The sequence below is a fragment of the Diprion similis genome, chromosome 11 (assembly GCF_021155765.1).
Source record: "Diprion similis isolate iyDipSimi1 chromosome 11, iyDipSimi1.1, whole genome shotgun sequence".
Classification (NCBI taxonomy): domain Eukaryota; kingdom Metazoa; phylum Arthropoda; class Insecta; order Hymenoptera; family Diprionidae; genus Diprion; species Diprion similis.
In genome coordinates, this window is record NC_060115.1 from 8946393 (window position 1) to 8967319 (window position 20927).

Sequence of the window (20927 nt, forward strand, 5' to 3'; positions counted from 1 at the left end):
ACTGCGATTAATCGATTCCTCTCGCAAAATCACGTCGGAATAGTACCCTAAAGAATTAATTGCAGCACTTTTCAAAGTCGTCGAAATTTTCGCCAAAAATGCAAAGGGGTTAGCCTTGGATTTTTTTTGGCCGAAAAATCTTTTGTCTGGGAATCGATCCGTATGACGCTTTTAAGACTAATTCGACGCCCAGGAACTCAGAAAACACATGAAAAATAGCCTAGGACCAGCAGCGGAGAAATGACGATGAAAATCTGCAGTTTTTCGGCTGTAACTTTGCAGGTGTTGCTCGCAGCGTATCGGGACTGCGATTAATCGATTCCTCTCGCAAAATCACGTCGGAATAGTACCCTAAAGAATTAATTGCAGCACCTTTGGAAGGCGTCAAAATTTTCGCCAAAAATGCAAAGGGGTTGGCCTTGGATTTTTTTTGGCCGAAAAATCTTTTGTCTGGGAATCGATCCGTATGACGCTTTTTAGACTAATTCGACGCCCAGGAACTCAGAAAACACATGAAAAATAGCCTAGGACCAGCAGCGGAGAAATGACGATGAAAATCTGCAGTTTTTCGGCTGTAACTTTGCAGGTGTTGCTCGCAGCGTATCGGGACTGCGATTAATCGATTCCTCTCGCAAAATCACGTCGGAATAGTACCCTAAAGAATTAATTGCAGCACTTTTCAAAGTCGTCGAAATTTTCGCCAAAAATGCAAAGGGGTTAGATTTAGATTTAGATTTAGATTTAGATTTATTGACAAACATATTTTTCGTGTTTACATATAATTTTCAGTTCTCCATGCCTGAGCATCTAATTATGCTTGTGTGGCTGGAGTTGCTTTTTTCTACTTAGTGACAAGTTGTCACTTAATTTCCTAAATTACAATTTTTTTTTTTTTTTTTTTTTTTTTTGCGTGATTGTGTGCTTGCATTTGAGATATTCTCATTCGCACCTGATAGTTCACTATATTACGCAGATCAATCATTCCGAGTTGTTATTTAAATCTACACATGTACTTATTTCCTAATCTATACCTAATAAGTTGGTGATATTGATTGGGTTAGCCTTGGATTTTTTTTGGCCGAAAAATCTTTTGTCTGGGAATCGATCCGTATGACGCTTTTTAGACTAATTCGACGCCCAGGAACTCAGAAAACACATGAAAAATAGCCTAGGACCAGCAGCGGAGAAATGACGATGAAAATCTGCAGTTTTTCGGCTGTAACTTTGCAGGTGTTGCTCGCAGCGTATCGGGACTGCGATTAATCGATTCCTCTCGCAAAATCACGTCGGAATAGTACCCTAAAGAATTAATTGCAGCACTTTTCAAAGTCGTCGAAATTTTCGCCAAAAATGCAAAGGGGTTAGCCTTGGATTTTTTTTGGCCGAAAAATCTTTTGTCTGGGAATCGATCCGTATGACGCTTTTTAGACTAATTCGACGCCCAGGAACTCAGAAAACACATGAAAAATAGCCTAGGACCAGCAGCGGAGAAATGACGATGAAAATCTGCAGTTTTTCGGCTGTAACTTTGCAGGTGTTGCTCGCAGCGTATCGGGACTGCGATTAATCGATTCCTCTCGCAAAATCACGTCGGAATAGTACCCTAAAGAAATAATTGCAGCACCTTTAGAAGGCGTCAAAATTTTCGCCAAAAATGCAAAGGGGTTGGCCTTGGATTTTTTTTGGCCGAAAAATCTTTTGTCTGGGAATCGATCCGTATGACGCTTTTTAGACTAATTCGACGCCCAGGAACTCAGAAAACACATGAAAAATAGCCTAGGACCAGCAGCGGAGAAATGACGATGAAAATCTGCAGTTTTTCGGCTGTAACTTTGCAGGTGTTGCTCGCAGCGTATCGGGACTGCGATTAATCGATTCCTCTCGCAAAATCACGTCGGAATAGTACCCTAAAGAATTAATTGCAGCACTTTTCAAAGTCGTCGAAATTTTCGCCAAAAATGCAAAGGGGTTAGCCTTGGATTTTTTTTGGCCGAAAAATCTTTTGTCTGGGAATCGATCCGTATGACGCTTTTTAGACTAATTCGACGCCCAGGAACTCAGAAAACACATGAAAAATAGCCTAGGACCAGCAGCGGAGAAATGACGATGAAAATCTGCAGTTTTTCGGCTGTAACTTTGCAGGTGTTGCTCGCAGCGTATCGGGACTGCGATTAATCGATTCCTCTCGCAAAATCACGTCGGAATAGTACCCTAAAGAATTAATTGCAGCACTTTTCAAAGTCGTCGAAATTTTGCCAAAAATGCAAAGGGGTTAGCCTTGGATTTTTTTTGGCCGAAAAATCTTTTGTCTGGGAATCGATCCGTATGACGCTTTTTAGACTAATTCGACGCCCAGGAACTCAGAAAACACATGAAAAATAGCCTAGGACCAGCAGCGGAGAAATGACGATGAAAATCTGCAGTTTTTCGGCTGTAACTTTGCAGGTGTTGCTCGCAGCGTATCGGGACTGCGATTAATCGATTCCTCTCGCAAAATCACGTCGGAATAGTACCCTAAAGAATTAATTGCAGCACTTTTCAAAGTCGTCGAAATTTTCGCCAAAAATGCAAAGGGGTTAGCCTTGGATTTTTTTTGGCCGAAAAATCTTTTGTCTGGGAATCGATCCGTATGACGCTTTTTAGACTAATTCGACGCCCAGGAACTCAGAAAACACATGAAAAATAGCCTAGGACCAGCAGCGGAGAAATGACGATGAAAATCTGCAGTTTTTCGGCTGTAACTTTGCAGGTGTTGCTCGCAGCGTATCGGGACTGCGATTAATCGATTCCTCTCGCAAAATCACGTCGGAATAGTACCCTAAAGAATTAATTGCAGCACTTTTCAAAGTCGTCGAAATTTTCGCCAAAAATGCAAAGGGGTTAGCCTTGGATTTTTTTTGGCCGAAAAATCTTTTGTCTGGGAATCGATCCGTATGACGCTTTTAAGACTAATTCGACGCCCAGGAACTCAAAAAACACATGAAAAATAGCCTAGGACCAGCAGCGGAGAAATGACGATGAAAATCTGCAGTTTTTCGGCTGTAACTTTGCAGGTGTTGCTCGCAGCGTATCGGGACTGCGATTAATCGATTCCTCTCGCAAAATCACGTCGGAATAGTACCCTAAAGAATTAATTGCAGCACCTTTGGAAGGCGTCAAAATTTTCGCCAAAAATGCAAAGGGGTTGGCCTTGGATTTTTTTTGGCCGAAAAATCTTTTGTCTGGGAATCGATCCGTATGACGCTTTTTAGACTAATTCGACGCCCAGGAACTCAGAAAACACATGAAAAATAGCCTAGGACCAGCAGCGGAGAAATGACGATGAAAATCTGCAGTTTTTCGGCTGTAACTTTGCAGGTGTTGCTCGCAGCGTATCGGGACTGCGATTAATCGATTCCTCTCGCAAAATCACGTCGGAATAGTACCCTAAAGAATTAATTGCAGCACTTTTCAAAGTCGTCGAAATTTTCGCCAAAAATGCAAAGGGGTTAGCCTTGGATTTTTTTGGGCCGAAAAATCTTTTGTCTGGGAATCGATCCGTATGACGCTTTTTAGACTAATTCGACGCCCAGGAACTCAGAAAACACATGAAAAATAGCCTAGGACCAGCAGCGGAGAAATGACGATGAAAATCTGCAGTTTTTCGGCTGTAACTTTGCAGGTGTTGCTCGCAGCGTATCGGGACTGCGATTAATCGATTCCTCTCGCAAAATCACGTCGGAATAGTACCCTAAAGAATTAATTGCAGCACTTTTCAAAGTCGTCGAAATTTTCGCCAAAAATGCAAAGGGGTTAGCCTTGGATTTTTTTTGGCCGAAAAATCTTTTGTCTGGGAATCGATCCGTATGACGCTTTTTAGACTAATTCGACGCCCAGGAACTCAGAAAACACATGAAAAATAGCCTAGGACCAGCAGCGGAGAAATGACGATGAAAATCTGCAGTTTTTCGGCTGTAACTTTGCAGGTGTTGCTCGCAGCGTATCGGGACTGCGATTAATCGATTCCTCTCGCAAAATCACGTCGGAATAGTACCCTAAAGAATTAATTGCAGCACTTTTCAAAGTCGTCGAAATTTTCGCCAAAAATGCAAAGGGGTTAGCCTTGGATTTTTTTGGGCCGAAAAATCTTTTGTCTGGGAATCGATCCGTATGACGCTTTTTAGACTAATTCGACGCCCAGGAACTCAGAAAACACATGAAAAATAGCCTAGGACCAGCAGCGGAGAAATGACGATGAAAATCTGCAGTTTTTCGGCTGTAACTTTGCAGGTGTTGCTCGCAGCGTATCGGGACTGCGATTAATCGATTCCTCTCGCAAAATCACGTCGGAATAGTACCCTAAAGAATTAATTGCAGCACTTTTCAAAGTCGTCGAAATTTTCGCCAAAAATGCAAAGGGGTTAGCCTTGGATTTTTTTTGGCCGAAAAATCTTTTGTCTGGGAATCGATCCGTATGACGCTTTTTAGACTAATTCGACGCCCAGGAACTCAGAAAACACATGAAAAATAGCCTAGGACCAGCAGCGGAGAAATGACGATGAAAATCTGCAGTTTTTCGGCTGTAACTTTGCAGGTGTTGCTCGCAGCGTATCGGGACTGCGATTAATCGATTCCTCTCGCAAAATCACGTCGGAATAGGACCCTAAAGAATTAATTGCAGCACTTTTCAAAGTCGTCGAAATTTTCGCCAAAAATGCAAAGGGGTTAGCCTTGGATTTTTTTTGGCCGAAAAATCTTTTGTCTGGGAATCGATCCGTATGACGCTTTTTAGACTAATTCGACGCCCAGGAACTCAGAAAACACATGAAAAATAGCCTAGGACCAGCAGCGGAGAAATGACGATGAAAATCTGCAGTTTTTCGGCTGTAACTTTGCAGGTGTTGCTCGCAGCGTATCGGGACTGCGATTAATCGATTCCTCTCGCAAAATCACGTCGGAATAGTACCCTAAAAAATTAATTGCAGCACCTTTAGAAGGCGTCAAAATTTTCGCCAAAAATGCAAAGGGGTTGGCCTTGGATTTTTTTTGGCCGAAAAATCTTTTGTCTGGGAATCGATCCGTATGACGCTTTTTAGACTAATTCGACGCCCAGGAACTCAGAAAACACATGAAAAATAGCCTAGGACCAGCAGCGGAGAAATGACGATGAAAATCTGCAGTTTTTCGGCTGTAACTTTGCAGGTGTTGCTCGCAGCGTATCGGGACTGCGATTAATCGATTCCTCTCGCAAAATCACGTCGGAATAGTACCCTAAAGAATTAATTGCAGCACTTTTCAAAGTCGTCGAAATTTTCGCCAAAAATGCAAAGGGGTTAGCATTGGATTTTTTTTGGCCGAAAAATCTTTTGTCTGGGAATCGATTCGTATGACGTTTTCAAGACTAATTCAACGCCCAGGAACTCAGAAAACACATCAAAAATAGCGAAGGACCAGCAGCAGAGAAATGACGACGAAAATCATGAGTTTTTCGGCTGTAACTTTGCAGGTGTTGCTCGCAGCGTATCGGGACTGCGATTAATCGATTCCTCTCGCAAAATCACGTCGGAATAGTACCCTAAAGAATTAATTGCAGCACTTTTCAAAGTCGTCGAAATTTTCGCCAAAAATGCAAAGGGGTTAGCCTTGGATTTTTTTTGGCCGAAAAATCTTTTGTCTGGGAATCGATCCGTATGACGCTTTTTAGACTAATTCGACGCCCAGGAACTCAGAAAACACATGAAAAATAGCCTAGGACCAGCAGCGGAGAAATGACGATGAAAATCTGCAGTTTTTCGGCTGTAACTTTGCAGGTGTTGCTCGCAGCGTATCGGGACTGCGATTAATCGATTCCTCTCGCAAAATCACGTCGGAATAGTACCCTAAAGAATTAATTGCAGCACTTTTCAAAGTCGTCGAAATTTTCGCCAAAAATGCAAAGGGGTTAGCCTTGGATTTTTTTTGGCCGAAAAATCTTTTGTCTGGGAATCGATCCGTATGACGCTTCTTAGACTAATTCGACGCCCAGGAACTCAGAAAACACATGAAAAATAGCCTAGGACCAGCAGCGGAGAAATGACGATGAAAATCTGCAGTTTTTCGGCTGTAACTTTGCAGGTGTTGCTCGCAGCGTATCGGGACTGCGATTAATCGATTCCTCTCGCAAAATCACGTCGGAATAGTACCCTAAAGAATTAATTGCAGCACTTTTCAAAGTCGTCGAAATTTTCGCCAAAAATGCAAAGGGGTTAGCCTTGGATTTTTTTTGGCCGAAAAATCTTTTGTCTGGGAATCGATCCGTATGACGCTTTTTAGACTAATTCGACGCCCAGGAACTCAGAAAACACATGAAAAATAGCCTAGGACCAGCAGCGGAGAAATGACGATGAAAATCTGCAGTTTTTCGGCTGTAACTTTGCAGGTGTTGCTCGCAGCGTATCGGGACTGCGATTAATCGATTCCTCTCGCAAAATCACGTCGGAATAGTACCCTAAAGAATTAATTGCAGCACTTTTCAAAGTCGTCGAAATTTTCGCCAAAAATGCAAAGGGGTTAGCCTTGGATTTTTTTTGGCCGAAAAATCTTTTGTCTGGGAATCGATCCGTATGACGCTTTTTAGACTAATTCGACGCCCAGGAACTCAGAAAACACATGAAAAATAGCCTAGGACCAGCAGCGGAGAAATGACGATGAAAATCTGCAGTTTTTCGGCTGTAACTTTGCAGGTGTTGCTCGCAGCGTATCGGGACTGCGATTAATCGATTCCTCTCGCAAAATCACGTCGGAATAGTACCCTAAAGAAATAATTGCAGCACCTTTAGAAGGCGTCAAAATTTTCGCCAAAAATGCAAAGGGGTTGGCCTTGGATTTTTTTTGGCCGAAAAATCTTTTGTGTGGGAATCGATCCGTATGACGCTTTTTAGACTAATTCGACGCCCAGGAACTCAGAAAACACATGAAAAATAGCCTAGGACCAGCAGCGGAGAAATGACGATGAAAATCTGCAGTTTTTCGGCTGTAACTTTGCAGGTGTTGCTCGCAGCGTATCGGGACTGCGATTAATCGATTCCTCTCGCAAAATCACGTCGGAATAGTACCCTAAAGAATTAATTGCAGCACTTTTCAAAGTCGTCGAAATTTTCGCCAAAAATGCAAAGGGGTTAGCCTTGGATTTTTTTTGGCCGAAAAATCTTTTGTCTGGGAATCGATCCGTATGACGCTTTTTAGACTAATTCGACGCCCAGGAACTCAGAAAACACATGAAAAATAGCCTAGGACCAGCAGCGGAGAAATGACGATGAAAATCTGCAGTTTTTCGGCTGTAACTTTGCAGGTGTTGCTCGCAGCGTATCGGGACTGCGATTAATCGATTCCTCTCGCAAAATCACGTCGGAATAGTACCCTAAAGAATTAATTGCAGCACTTTTCAAAGTCGTCGAAATTTTGCCAAAAATGCAAAGGGGTTAGCCTTGGATTTTTTTTGGCCGAAAAATCTTTTGTCTGGGAATCGATTCGTATGACGCTTTTTAGACTAATTCGACGCCCAGGAACTCAGAAAACACATGAAAAATAGCCTAGGACCAGCAGCGGAGAAATGACGATGAAAATCTGCAGTTTTTCGGCTGTAACTTTGCAGGTGTTGCTCGCAGCGTATCGGGACTGCGATTAATCGATTCCTCTCGCAAAATCACGTCGGAATAGTACCCTAAAGAATTAATTGCAGCACTTTTCAAAGTCGTCGAAATTTTCGCCAAAAATGCAAAGGGGTTAGCCTTGGATTTTTTTTGGCCGAAAAATCTTTTGTCTGGGAATCGATCCGTATGACGCTTTTAAGACTAATTCGACGCCCAGGAACTCAGAAAACACATGAAAAATAGCCTAGGACCAGCAGCGGAGAAATGACGATGAAAATCTGCAGTTTTTCGGCTGTAACTTTGCAGGTGTTGCTCGCAGCGTATCGGGACTGCGATTAATCGATTCCTCTCGCAAAATCACGTCGGAATAGTACCCTAAAGAATTAATTGCAGCACCTTTGGAAGGCGTCAAAATTTTCGCCAAAAATGCAAAGGGGTTGGCCTTGGATTTTTTTTGGCCGAAAAATCTTTTGTCTGGGAATCGATCCGTATGACGCTTTTTAGACTAATTCGACGCCCAGGAACTCAGAAAACACATGAAAAATAGCCTAGGACCAGCAGCGGAGAAATGACGATGAAAATCTGCAGTTTTTCGGCTGTAACTTTGCAGGTGTTGCTCGCAGCGTATCGGGACTGCAATTAATCGATTCCTCTCGCAAAATCACGTCGGAATAGTACCCTAAAGAATTAATTGCAGCACTTTTCAAAGTCGTCGAAATTTTCGCCAAAAATGCAAAGGGGTTAGCCTTGGATTTTTTTGGGCCGAAAAATCTTTTGTCTGGGAATCGATCCGTATGACGCTTTTTAGACTAATTCGACGCCCAGGAACTCAGAAAACACATGAAAAATAGCCTAGGACCAGCAGCGGAGAAATGACGATGAAAATCTGCAGTTTTTCGGCTGTAACTTTGCAGGTGTTGCTCGCAGCGTATCGGGACTGCGATTAATCGATTCCTCTCGCAAAATCACGTCGGAATAGTACCCTAAAGAATTAATTGCAGCACTTTTCAAAGTCGTCGAAATTTTCGCCAAAAATGCAAAGGGGTTAGCCTTGGATTTTTTTTGGCCGAAAAATCTTTTGTCTGGGAATCGATCCGTATGACGCTTTTTAGACTAATTCGACGCCCAGGAACTCAGAAAACACATGAAAAATAGCCTAGGACCAGCAGCGGAGAAATGACGATGAAAATCTGCAGTTTTTCGGCTGTAACTTTGCAGGTGTTGCTCGCAGCGTATCGGGACTGCGATTAATCGATTCCTCTCGCAAAATCACGTCGGAATAGTACCCTAAAGAATTAATTGCAGCACTTTTCAAAGTCGTCGAAATTTTCGCCAAAAATGCAAAGGGGTTAGCCTTGGATTTTTTTGGGCCGAAAAATCTTTTGTCTGGGAATCGATCCGTATGACGCTTTTTAGACTAATTCGACGCCCAGGAACTCAGAAAACACATGAAAAATAGCCTAGGACCAGCAGCGGAGAAATGACGATGAAAATCTGCAGTTTTTCGGCTGTAGCTTTGCAGGTGTTGCTCGCAGCGTATCGGGACTGCGATTAATCGATTCCTCTCGCAAAATCACGTCGGAATAGTACCCTAAAGAATTAATTGCAGCACTTTTCAAAGTCGTCGAAATTTTCGCCAAAAATGCAAAGGGGTTAGCCTTGGATTTTTTTTGGCCGAAAAATCTTTTGTCTGGGAATCGATCCGTATGACGCTTTTTAGACTAATTCGACGCCCAGGAACTCAGAAAACACATGAAAAATAGCCTAGGACCAGCAGCGGAGAAATGACGATGAAAATCTGCAGTTTTTCGGCTGTAACTTTGCAGGTGTTGCTCGCAGCGTATCGGGACTGCGATTAATCGATTCCTCTCGCAAAATCACGTCGGAATAGGACCCTAAAGAATTAATTGCAGCACTTTTCAAAGTCGTCGAAATTTTCGCCAAAAATGCAAAGGGGTTAGCCTTGGATTTTTTTTGGCCGAAAAATCTTTTGTCTGGGAATCGATCCGTATGACGCTTTTTAGACTAATTCGACGCCCAGGAACTCAGAAAACACATGGAAAATAGCCTAGGACCAGCAGCGGAGAAATGACGATGAAAATCTGCAGTTTTTCGGCTGTAACTTTGCAGGTGTTGCTCGCAGCGTATCGGGACTGCGATTAATCGATTCCTCTCGCAAAATCACGTCGGAATAGTACCCTAAAAAATTAATTGCAGCACCTTTAGAAGGCGTCAAAATTTTCGCCAAAAATGCAAAGGGGTTGGCCTTGGATTTTTTTTGGCCGAAAAATCTTTTGTCTGGGAATCGATCCGTATGACGCTTTTTAGACTAATTCGACGCCCAGGAACTCAGAAAACACATGAAAAATAGCCTAGGACCAGCAGCGGAGAAATGACGATGAAAATCTGCAGTTTTTCGGCTGTAACTTTGCAGGTGTTGCTCGCAGCGTATCGGGACTGCGATTAATCGATTCCTCTCGCAAAATCACGTCGGAATAGTACCCTAAAGAATTAATTGCAGCACTTTTCAAAGTCGTCGAAATTTTCGCCAAAAATGCAAAGGGGTTAGCCTTGGATTTTTTTTGGCCGAAAAATCTTTTGTCTGGGAATCGATCCGTATGACGCTTTTTAGACTAATTCGACGCCCAGGAACTCAGAAAACACATGAAAAATAGCCTAGGACCAGCAGCGGAGAAATGACGATGAAAATCTGCAGTTTTTCGGCTGTAACTTTGCAGGTGTTGCTCGCAGCGTATCGGGACTGCGATTAATCGATTCCTCTCGCAAAATCACGTCGGAATAGTACCCTAAAGAATTAATTGCAGCACTTTTCAAAGTCGTCGAAATTTTCGCCAAAAATGCAAAGGGGTTAGCATTGGATTTTTTTTGGCCGAAAAATCTTTTGTCTGGGAATCGATTCGTATGACGTTTTCAAGACTAATTCAACGCCCAGGAACTCAGAAAACACATCAAAAATAGCGAAGGACCAGCAGCAGAGAAATGACGACGAAAATCATGAGTTTTTCGGCTGTAACTTTGCAGGTGTTGCTCGCAGCGTATCGGGACTGCGATTAATCGATTCCTCTCGCAAAATCACGTCGGAATAGTACCCTAAAGAATTAATTGCAGCACTTTTCAAAGTCGTCGAAATTTTCGCCAAAAATGCAAAGGGGTTAGCCTTGGATTTTTTTTGGCCGAAAAATCTTTTGTCTGGGAATCGATCCGTATGACGCTTTTTAGACTAATTCGACGCCCAGGAACTCAGAAAACACATGAAAAATAGCCTAGGACCAGCAGCGGAGAAATGACGATGAAAATCTGCAGTTTTTCGGCTGTAACTTTGCAGGTGTTGCTCGCAGCGTATCGGGACTGCGATTAATCGATTCCTCTCGCAAAATCACGTCGGAATAGTACCCTAAAGAATTAATTGCAGCACTTTTCAAAGTCGTCGAAATTTTCGCCAAAAATGCAAAGGGGTTAGCCTTGGATTTTTTTTGGCCGAAAAATCTTTTGTCTGGGAATCGATCCGTATGACGCTTTTTAGACTAATTCGACGCCCAGGAACTCAGAAAACACATGAAAAATAGCCTAGGACCTGCAGCGGAGAAATGACGATGAAAATCTGCAGTTTTTCGGCTGTAACTTTGCAGGTGTTGCTCGCAGCGTATCGGGACTGCGATTAATCGATTCCTCTCGCAAAATCACGTCGGAATAGTACCCTAAAGAATTAATTGCAGCACTTTTCAAAGTCGTCGAAATTTTGCCAAAAATGCAAAGGGGTTAGCCTTGGATTTTTTTTGGCCGAAAAATCTTTTGTCTGGGAATCGATCCGTATGACGCTTTTTAGACTAATTCGACGCCCAGGAACTCAGAAAACACATGAAAAATAGCCTAGGACCAGCAGCGGAGAAATGACGATGAAAATCTGCAGTTTTCCGGCTGTAACTTTGCAGGTGTTGCTCGCAGCGTATCGTGACTGCGATTAATCGATTCCTCTCGCAAAATCACGTCGGAATAGTACCCTAAAGAATTAATTGCAGCACCTTTAGAAGGCGTCGAAATTTTCGCCAAAAATGCAAAGGGGTTAGCCTTGGATTTTTTTTGGCCGAAAAATCTTTTGTCTGGGAATCGATCCGTATGACGCTTTTTAGACTAATTCGACGCCCAGGAACTCAGAAAACACATGAAAAATAGCCTAGGACCAGCAGCGGAGAAATGACGATGAAAATCTGCAGTTTTTCGGCTGTAACTTTGCAGGTGTTGCTCGCAGCGTATCGGGACTGCGATTAATCGATTCCTCTCGCAAAATCACGTCGGAATAGTACCCTAAAGAATTAATTGCAGCACTTTTCAAAGTCGTCGAAATTTTCGCCAAAAATGCAAAGGGGTTAGCCTTGGATTTTTTTTGGCCGAAAAATCTTTTGTCTGGGAATCGATCCGTATGACGCTTTTTAGACTAATTCGACGCCCAGGAACTCAGAAAACACATGAAAAATAGCCTAGGACCAGCAGCGGAGAAATGACGATGAAAATCTGCAGTTTTTCGGCTGTAACTTTGCAGGTGTTGCTCGCAGCGTATCGGGACTGCGATTAATCGATTCCTCTCGCAAAATCACGTCGGAATAGTACCCTAAAGAATTAATTGCAGCACTTTTCAAAGTCGTCGAAATTTTCGCCAAAAATGCAAAGGGGTTAGCCTTGGATTTTTTTTGGCCGAAAAATCTTTTGTCTGGGAATCGATCCGTATGACGCTTTTCAGACTAATTCGACGCCCAGGAACTCAGAAAACACATGAAAAATAGCCTAGGACCAGCAGCGGAGAAATGACGATGAAAATCTGCAGTTTTTCGGCTGTAACTTTGCAGGTGTTGCTCGCAGCGTATCGGGACTGCGATTAATCGATTCCTCTCGCAAAATCACGTCGGAATAGGACCCTAAAGAATTAATTGCAGCACTTTTCAAAGTCGTCGAAATTTTCGCCAAAAATGCAAAGGGGTTAGCCTTGGATTTTTTTTGGCCGAAAAATCTTTTGTCTGGGAATCGATCCGTATGACGCTTTTTAGACTAATTCGACGCCCAGGAACTCAGAAAACACATGAAAAATAGCCTAGGACCAGCAGCGGAGAAATGACGATGAAAATCTGCAGTTTTTCGGCTGTAACTTTGCAGGTGTTGCTTGCAGCGTATCGGGACTGCGATTAATCGATTCCTCTCGCAAAATCACGTCGGAATAGTACCCTAAAAAATTAATTGCAGCACCTTTAGAAGGCGTCAAAATTTTCGCCAAAAATGCAAAGGGGGTTGGCCTTGGATTTTTTTTGGCCGAAAAATCTTTTGTCTGGGAATCGATCCGTATGACGCTTTTTAGACTAATTCGACGCCCAGGAACTCAGAAAACACATGAAAAATAGCCTAGGACCAGCAGCGGAGAAATGACGATGAAAATCTGCAGTTTTTCGGCTGTAACTTTGCAGGTGTTGCTCGCAGCGTATCGGGACTGCGATTAATCGATTCCTCTCGCAAAATCACGTCGGAATAGTACCCTAAAGAATTAATTGCAGCACTTTTCAAAGTCGTCGAAATTTTCGCCAAAAATGCAAAGGGGTTAGCCTTGGATTTTTTTTGGCCGAAAAATCTTTTGTCTGGGAATCGATCCGTATGACGCTTTTTAGACTAATTCGACGCCCAGGAACTCAGAAAACACATGAAAAATAGCCTAGGACCAGCAGCGGAGAAATGACGATGAAAATCTGCAGTTTTTCGGCTGTAACTTTGCAGGTGTTGCTCGCAGCGTATCGGGACTGCGATTAATCGATTCCTCTCGCAAAATCACGTCGGAATAGTACCCTAAAGAATTAATTGCAGCACTTTTCAAAGTCGTCGAAATTTTCGCCAACAATGCAAAGGGGTTAGCATTGGATTTTTTTTGGCCGAAAAATCTTTTGTCTGGGAATCGATTCGTATGACGTTTTCAAGACTAATTCAACGCCCAGGAACTCAGAAAACACATCAAAAATAGCGAAGGACCAGCAGCAGAGAAATGACGACGAAAATCATGAGTTTTTCGGCTGTAACTTTGCAGGTGTTGCTCGCAGCGTATCGGGACTGCGATTAATCGATTCCTCTCGCAAAATCACGTCGGAATAGTACCCTAAAGAATTAATTGCAGCACTTTTCAAAGTCGTCGAAATTTTCGCCAAAAATGCAAAGGGGTTAGCCTTGGATTTTTTTTGGCCGAAAAATCTTTTGTCTGGGAATCGATCCGTATGACGCTTTTTAGACTAATTCGACGCCCAGGAACTCAGAAAACACATGAAAAATAGCCTAGGACCAGCAGCGGAGAAATGACGATGAAAATCTGCAGTTTTTCGGCTGTAACTTTGCAGGTGTTGCTCGCAGCGTATCGGGACTGCGATTAATCGATTCCTCTCGCAAAATCACGTCGGAATAGTACCCTAAAAAATTAATTGCAGCACTTTTCAAAGTCGTCGAAATTTTCGCCAAAAATGCAAAGGGGTTAGCCTTGGATTTTTTTTGGCCGAAAAATCTTTTGTCTGGGAATCGATCCGTATGACGCTTTTTAGACTAATTCGACGCCCAGGAACTCAGAAAACACATGAAAAATAGCCTAGGACCAGCAGCGGAGAAATGACGATGAAAATCTGCAGTTTTTCGGCTGTAACTTTGCAGGTGTTGCTCGCAGCGTATCGGGACTGCGATTAATCGATTCCTCTCGCAAAATCACGTCGGAATAGTACCCTAAAGAATTAATTGCAGCACTTTTCAAAGTCGTCGAAATTTTGCCAAAAATGCAAAGGGGTTAGCCTTGGATTTTTTTTGGCCGAAAAATCTTTTGTCTGGGAATCGATCCGTATGACGCTTTTTAGACTAATTCGACGCCCAGGAACTCAGAAAACACATGAAAAATAGCCTAGGACCAGCAGCGGAGAAATGACGATGAAAATCTGCAGTTTTCCGGCTGTAACTTTGCAGGTGTTGCTCGCAGCGTATCGGGACTGCGATTAATCGATTCCTCTCGCAAAATCACGTCGGAATAGTACCCTAAAGAATTAATTGCAGCACCTTTAGAAGGCGTCAAAATTTTCGCCAAAAATGCAAAGGGGTTGGCCTTGGATTTTTTTTGGCCGAAAAATCTTTTGTCTGGGAATCGATCCGTATGACGCTTTTTAGACTAATTCGACGCCCAGGAACTCAGAAAACACATGAAAAATAGCCTAGGACCAGCAGCGGAGAAATGACGATGAAAATCTGCAGTTTTTCGGCTGTAACTTTGCAGGTGTTGCTCGCAGCGTATCGGGACTGCGATTAATCGATTCCTCTCGCAAAATCACGTCGGAATGGTACCCTAAAGAATTAATTGCAGCACTTTTCAAAGTCGTCGAAATTTTCGCCAAAAATGCAAAGGGGTTAGCCTTGGATTTTTTTTGGCCGAAAAATCTTTTGTCTGGGAATCGATCCGTATGACGCTTTTTAGACTAATTCGACGCCCAGGAACTCAGAAAACACATGAAAAATAGCCTAGGACCAGCAGCGGAGAAATGACGATGAAAATCTGCAGTTTTTCGGCTGTAACTTTGCAGGTGTTGCTCGCAGCGTATCGGGACTGCGATTAATCGATTCCTCTCGCAAAATCACGTCGGAATAGTACCCTAAAGAATTAATTGCAGCACTTTTCAACGTCGTCGAAATTTTCGCCAAAAATGCAAAGGGGTTAGCCTTGGATTTTTTTTGGCCGAAAAATCTTTTGTCTGGGAATCGATCCGTATGACGCTTTTTAGACTAATTCGACGCCCAGGAACTCAGAAAACACATGAAAAATAGCCTAGGACCAGCAGCGGAGAAATGACGATGAAAATCTGCAGTTTTTCGGCTGTAACTTTGCAGGTGTTGCTCGCAGCGTATCGGGACTGCGATTAATCGATTCCTCTCGCAAAATCACGTCGGAATAGTACCCTAAAGAATTAATTGCAGCACTTTTCAAAGTCGTCGAAATTTTCGCCAAAAATGCAAAGGGGTTAGCCTTGGATTTTTTTTGGCCGAAAAATCTTTTGTCTGGGAATCGATCCGTATGACGCTTTTTAGACTAATTCGACGCCCAGGAACTCAGAAAACACATGAAAAATAGCCTAGGACCAGCAGCGGAGAAATGACGATGAAAATCTGCAGTTTTTCGGCTGTAACTTTGCAGGTGTTGCTCGCAGCGTATCGGGACTGCGATTAATCGATTCCTCTCGCAAAATCACGTCGGAATAGTACCCTAAAGAATTAATTGCAGCACTTTTCAAAGTCGTCGAAATTTTCGCCAAAAATGCAAAGGGGTTAGCCTTGGATTTTTTTTGGCCGAAAAATCTTTTGTCTGGGAATCGATCCGTATGACGCTTTTTAGACTAATTCGACGCCCAGGAACTCAGAAAACACATGAAAAATAGCCTAGGACCAGCAGCGGAGAAATGACGATGAAAATCTGCAGTTTTTCGGCTGTAACTTTGCAGGTGTTGCTCGCAGCGTATCGGGACTGCGATTAATCGATTCCTCTCGCAAAATCACGTCGGAATAGTACCCTAAAAAATTAATTGCAGCACCTTTAGAAGGCGTCAAAATTTTCGCCAAAAATGCAAAGGGGTTGGCCTTGGATTTTTTTTGGCCGAAAAATCTTTTGTCTGGAAATCGATCCGTATGACGCTTTTTAGACTAATTCGACGCCCAGGAACTCAGAAAACACATGAAAAATAGCCTAGGACCAGCAGCGGAGAAATGACGACGAAAATCTGCAGTTTTTCGGCTGTAACTTTGCAGGTGTTGCTCGCAGCGTATCGGGACTGCGATTAATCGATTCCTCTCGCAAAATCACGTCGGAATAGTACCCTAAAGAATTAATTGCAGCACTTTTCAAAGTCGTCGAAATTTTCGCTAAAAATGCAAAGGGGTTAGCCTTGGATTTTTTTTGGCCGAAAAATCTTTTGTCTGGGAATCGATCCGTATGACGCTTTTTAGACTAATTCGACGCCCAGGAACTCAGAAAACACATGAAAAATAGCCTAGGACCAGCAGCGGAGAAATGACGATGAAAATCTGCAGTTTTTCGGCTGTAACTTTGCAGGTGTTGCTCGCAGCGTATCGGGACTGCGATTAATCGATTCCTCTCGCAAAATCACGTCGGAATAGTACCCTAAAGAAATTATTGCAGCACTTTTCAAAGTCGTCGAAATTTTCGCCAAAAATGCAAAGGGGTTAGCCTTGGATTTTTTTTGGCCGAAAAATCTTTCGTCTGGGAATCGATCCGTATGACGCTTTTTAGACTAATTCGACGCCCAGGAACTCAGAAAACACATGAAAAATAGCCTAGGACCAGCAGCGGAGAAATGACGACGAAAATCTGCAGTTTTTCGGCTGTAACTTTGCAGGTGTTGCTCGCAGCGTATCGGGACTGCGATTAATCGATTCCTCTCGCAAAATCACGTCGGAATAGTACCCTAAAGAATTAATTGCAGCACTTTTCAAAGTCGTCGAAATTTTCGCCAAAAATGCAAAGGGGTTAGCCTTGGATTTTTTTTGGCCGAAAAATCTTTTGTCTGGGAATCGATCCGTATGACGCTTTTTAGACTAATTCGACGCCCAGGAACTCAGAAAACACATGAAAAATAGCCTAGGACCAGCAGCGGAGAAATGACGATGAAAATCTGCAGTTTTTCGGCTGTAACTTTGCAGGTGTTGCTCGCAGCGTATCGGGACTGCGATTAATCGATTCCTCTCGCAAAATCACGTCGGAATAGTACCCTAAAGAATTAATTGCAGCACTTTTCAAAGTCGTCGAAATTTTCGCCAAAAATGCAAAGGGGTTAGCCTTGGATTTTTTTTGGCCGAAAAATCTTTCGTCTGGGAATCGATCCGTATGACGCTTTTTAGACTAATTCGACGCCCAGGAACTCAGAAAACACATGAAAAATAGCCTAGGACCAGCAGCGGAGAAATGACGATGAAAATCTGCAGTTTTTCGGCTGTAACTTTGCAGGTGTTGCTCGCAGCGTATCGGGACTGCGATTAATCGATTCCTCTCGCAAAATCACGTCGGAATAGTACCCTAAAGAATTAATTGCAGCACTTTTCAGAGTCGTCGAAATTTTCGCCAAAAATGCAAAGGGGTTAGCCTTGGATTTTTTTTGGCCGAAAAATCTTTTGTCTGGGAATCGATCCGTATGACGCTTTTTAGACTAATTCGACGCCCAGGAACTCAGAAAACACATGAAAAATAGCCTAGGACCAGCAGCGGAGAAATGACGATGAAAATCTGCAGTTTTTCGGCTGTAACTTTGCAGGTGTTGCTCGCAGCGTATCGGGACTGCGATTAATCGATTCCTCTCGCAAAATCACGTCGGAATAGTACCCTAAAGAATTAATTGCAGCACTTTTCAAAGTCGTCGAAATTTTCGCCAAAAATGCAAAGGGGTTAGCCTTGGATTTTTTTTGGCCGAAAAATCTTTCGTCTGGGAATCGATCCGTATGACGCTTTTTAGACTAATTCGACGCCCAGGAACTCAGAAAACACATGAAAAATAGCCTAGGACCGGCAGCGGAGAAATGACGATGAAAATCTGCAGTTTTTCGGCTGTAACTTTGCAGGTGTTGCTCGCAGCGTATCGGGACTGCGATCAATCGATTCCTCTCGCAAAATCACGTCGGAATAGTACCCTAAAGAATTAATTGCAGCACTTTTCAAAGTCGTCGAAATTTTGCCAAAAATGCAAAGGGGTTAGCCTTGGATTTTTTTTGGCCGAAAAATCTTTTGTCTGGGAATCGATCCGTATGACGCTTTTTAGACTAATTCGACGCCCAGGAACTCAGAAAACACATGAAAAATAGCCTAGGACCAGCAGCGGAGAAATGACGACGAAAATCTGCAGTTTTTCGGCTGTAACTTTGCAGGTGTTGCTCGCAGCGTATCGGGACTGCGATTAATCGATTCCTCTCGCAAAATCACGTCGGAATAGTACCCTAAAGAATTAATTGCAGCACTTTTCAAAGTCGTCGAAATTTTCGCCAAAAATGCAAAGGGGTTAGCCTTGGATTTTTTTTGGCCGAAAAATCTTTCGTCTGGGAATCGATCCGTATGACGCTTTTTAGACTAATTCGACGCCCAGGAACTCAGAAAACACATGAAAAATAGACTAGGACCAGCAGCGGAGAAATGACGATGAAAATCTGCAGTTTTTCGGCTGTAACTTTGCAGGTGTTGCTCGCAGCGTATCGGGACTGCGATTAATCGATTCCTCTCGCAAAATCACGTCGGAATAGTACCCTAAAGAATTAATTGCAGCACTTTTCAAAGTCGTCGAAATTTTCGCTAAAAATGCAAAGGGGTTAGCCTTGGATTTTTTTTGGCCGAAAAATCTTTTGTCTGGGAATCGATCCGTATGACGCTTTTTAGACTAATTCGACGCCCAGGAACTCAGAAAACACATGAAAAATAGCCTAGGACCAGCAGCGGAGAAATGACGATGAAAATCTGCAGTTTTTCGGCTGTAACTTTGCAGGTGTTGCTCGCAGCGTATCGGGACTGCGATTAATCGATTCCTCTCGCAAAATCACGTCGGAATAGTACCCTAAAGAATTAATTGCAGCACTTTTCAAAGTCGTCGAAATTTTCGCCAAAAATGCAAAGGGGTTAGCCTTGGATTTTTTTTGGCCGAAAAATCTTTCGTCTGGGAATCGATCCGTATGACGCTTTTTAGACTAATTCGACGCCCAGGAACTCAGAAAACACATGAAAAATAGCCTAGGACCAGCAGCGGAGAAATGACGACGAAAATCTGCAGTTTTTCGGCTGTAACTTTGCAGGTGTTGCTCGCAGCGTATCGGGACTGCGATTAATCGATTCCTCTCGCAAAATCACGTCGGAATAGTACCCTAAAGAATTAATTGCAGCACTTTTCAAAGTCGTCGAAATTTTCGCCAAAAATGCAAAGGGGTTAGCCTTGGATTTTTTTTGGCCGAAAAATCTTTTGTCTGGGAATCGATCCGTATGACGCTTTTTAGACTAATTCGACGCCCAGGAACTCAGAAAACACATGAAAAATAGCCTAGGACCAGCAGCGGAGAAATGACGATGAAAATCTGCAGTTTTTCGGCTGTAACTTTGCAGGTGTTGCTCGCAGCGTATCGGGACTGCGATTAATCGATTCCTCTCGCAAAATCACGTCGGAATAGTACCCTAAAGAATTAATTGCAGCACTTTTCAAAGTCGTCGAAATTTTCGCCAAAAATGCAAAGGGGTTAGCCTTGGATTTTTTTTGGCCGAAAAATCTTTTGTCTGGGAATCGATCCGTATGACGCTTTTTAGACTAATTCGACGCCCAGGAACTCAGAAAACACATGAAAAATAGCCTAGGACCAGCAGCGGAGAAATGACGATGAAAATCTGCAGTTTTTCGGCTGTAACTTTGCAGGTGTTGCTCGCAGCGTATCGGGACTGCGATTAATCGATTCCTCTCGCAAAATCACGTCGGAATAGTACCCTAACGAATTAATTGCAGCACTTTTCGAAGGCGTCAAAATTTTCGCCAAAAATGCAAAGGGGTTAGCCTTGGATTTTTTTTGGCCGAAAAATCTTTTGTCTGGGAATCGATCCGTATGACGCTTTTTAGACTAATTCGACGCCCAGGAACTCAGAAAACACATGAAAAATAGCCTAGGACCAGCAGCGGAGAAATGACGATGAAAATCTGCAGTTTTTCGGCTGTAACTTTGCAGGTGTTGCTCGCAGCGTATCGGGACTGCGATTAATCGATTCCTCTCGCAAAATCACGTCGGAATAGTACCCTAAAGAATTAATTGCAGCACTTTTCAAAGTCGTCGAAATTTTCGCCAAAAATGCAAAGGGGTTAGCCTTGAATTTTTTTTGGCCGAAAAATCTTTTGTCTGGGAATCGATCCGTATGACGCTTTTTAGACTAATTCGACGCCCAGGAACTCAGAAAACACATGAAAAATAGCCTAGGACCAGCAGCGGAGAAATGACGACGAAAATCTGCAGTTTTTCGGCTGTAACTTTGCAGGTGTTGCTCGCAGCGTATCGGGACTGCGATTAATCGATTCCTCTCGCAAAATCACGTCGGAATAGTACCCTAAAGAATTAATTGCAGCACCTTTAGAAGGCGTCAAAATTTTCGCCAAAAATGCAAAGGGGTTGGCCTTGGATTTTTTTTGGCCGAAAAATCTTTTGTCTGGGAATCGATCCGTATGACGCTTTTTAGACTAATTCGACGCCCAGGAACTCAGAAAACACATGAAAAATAGCCTA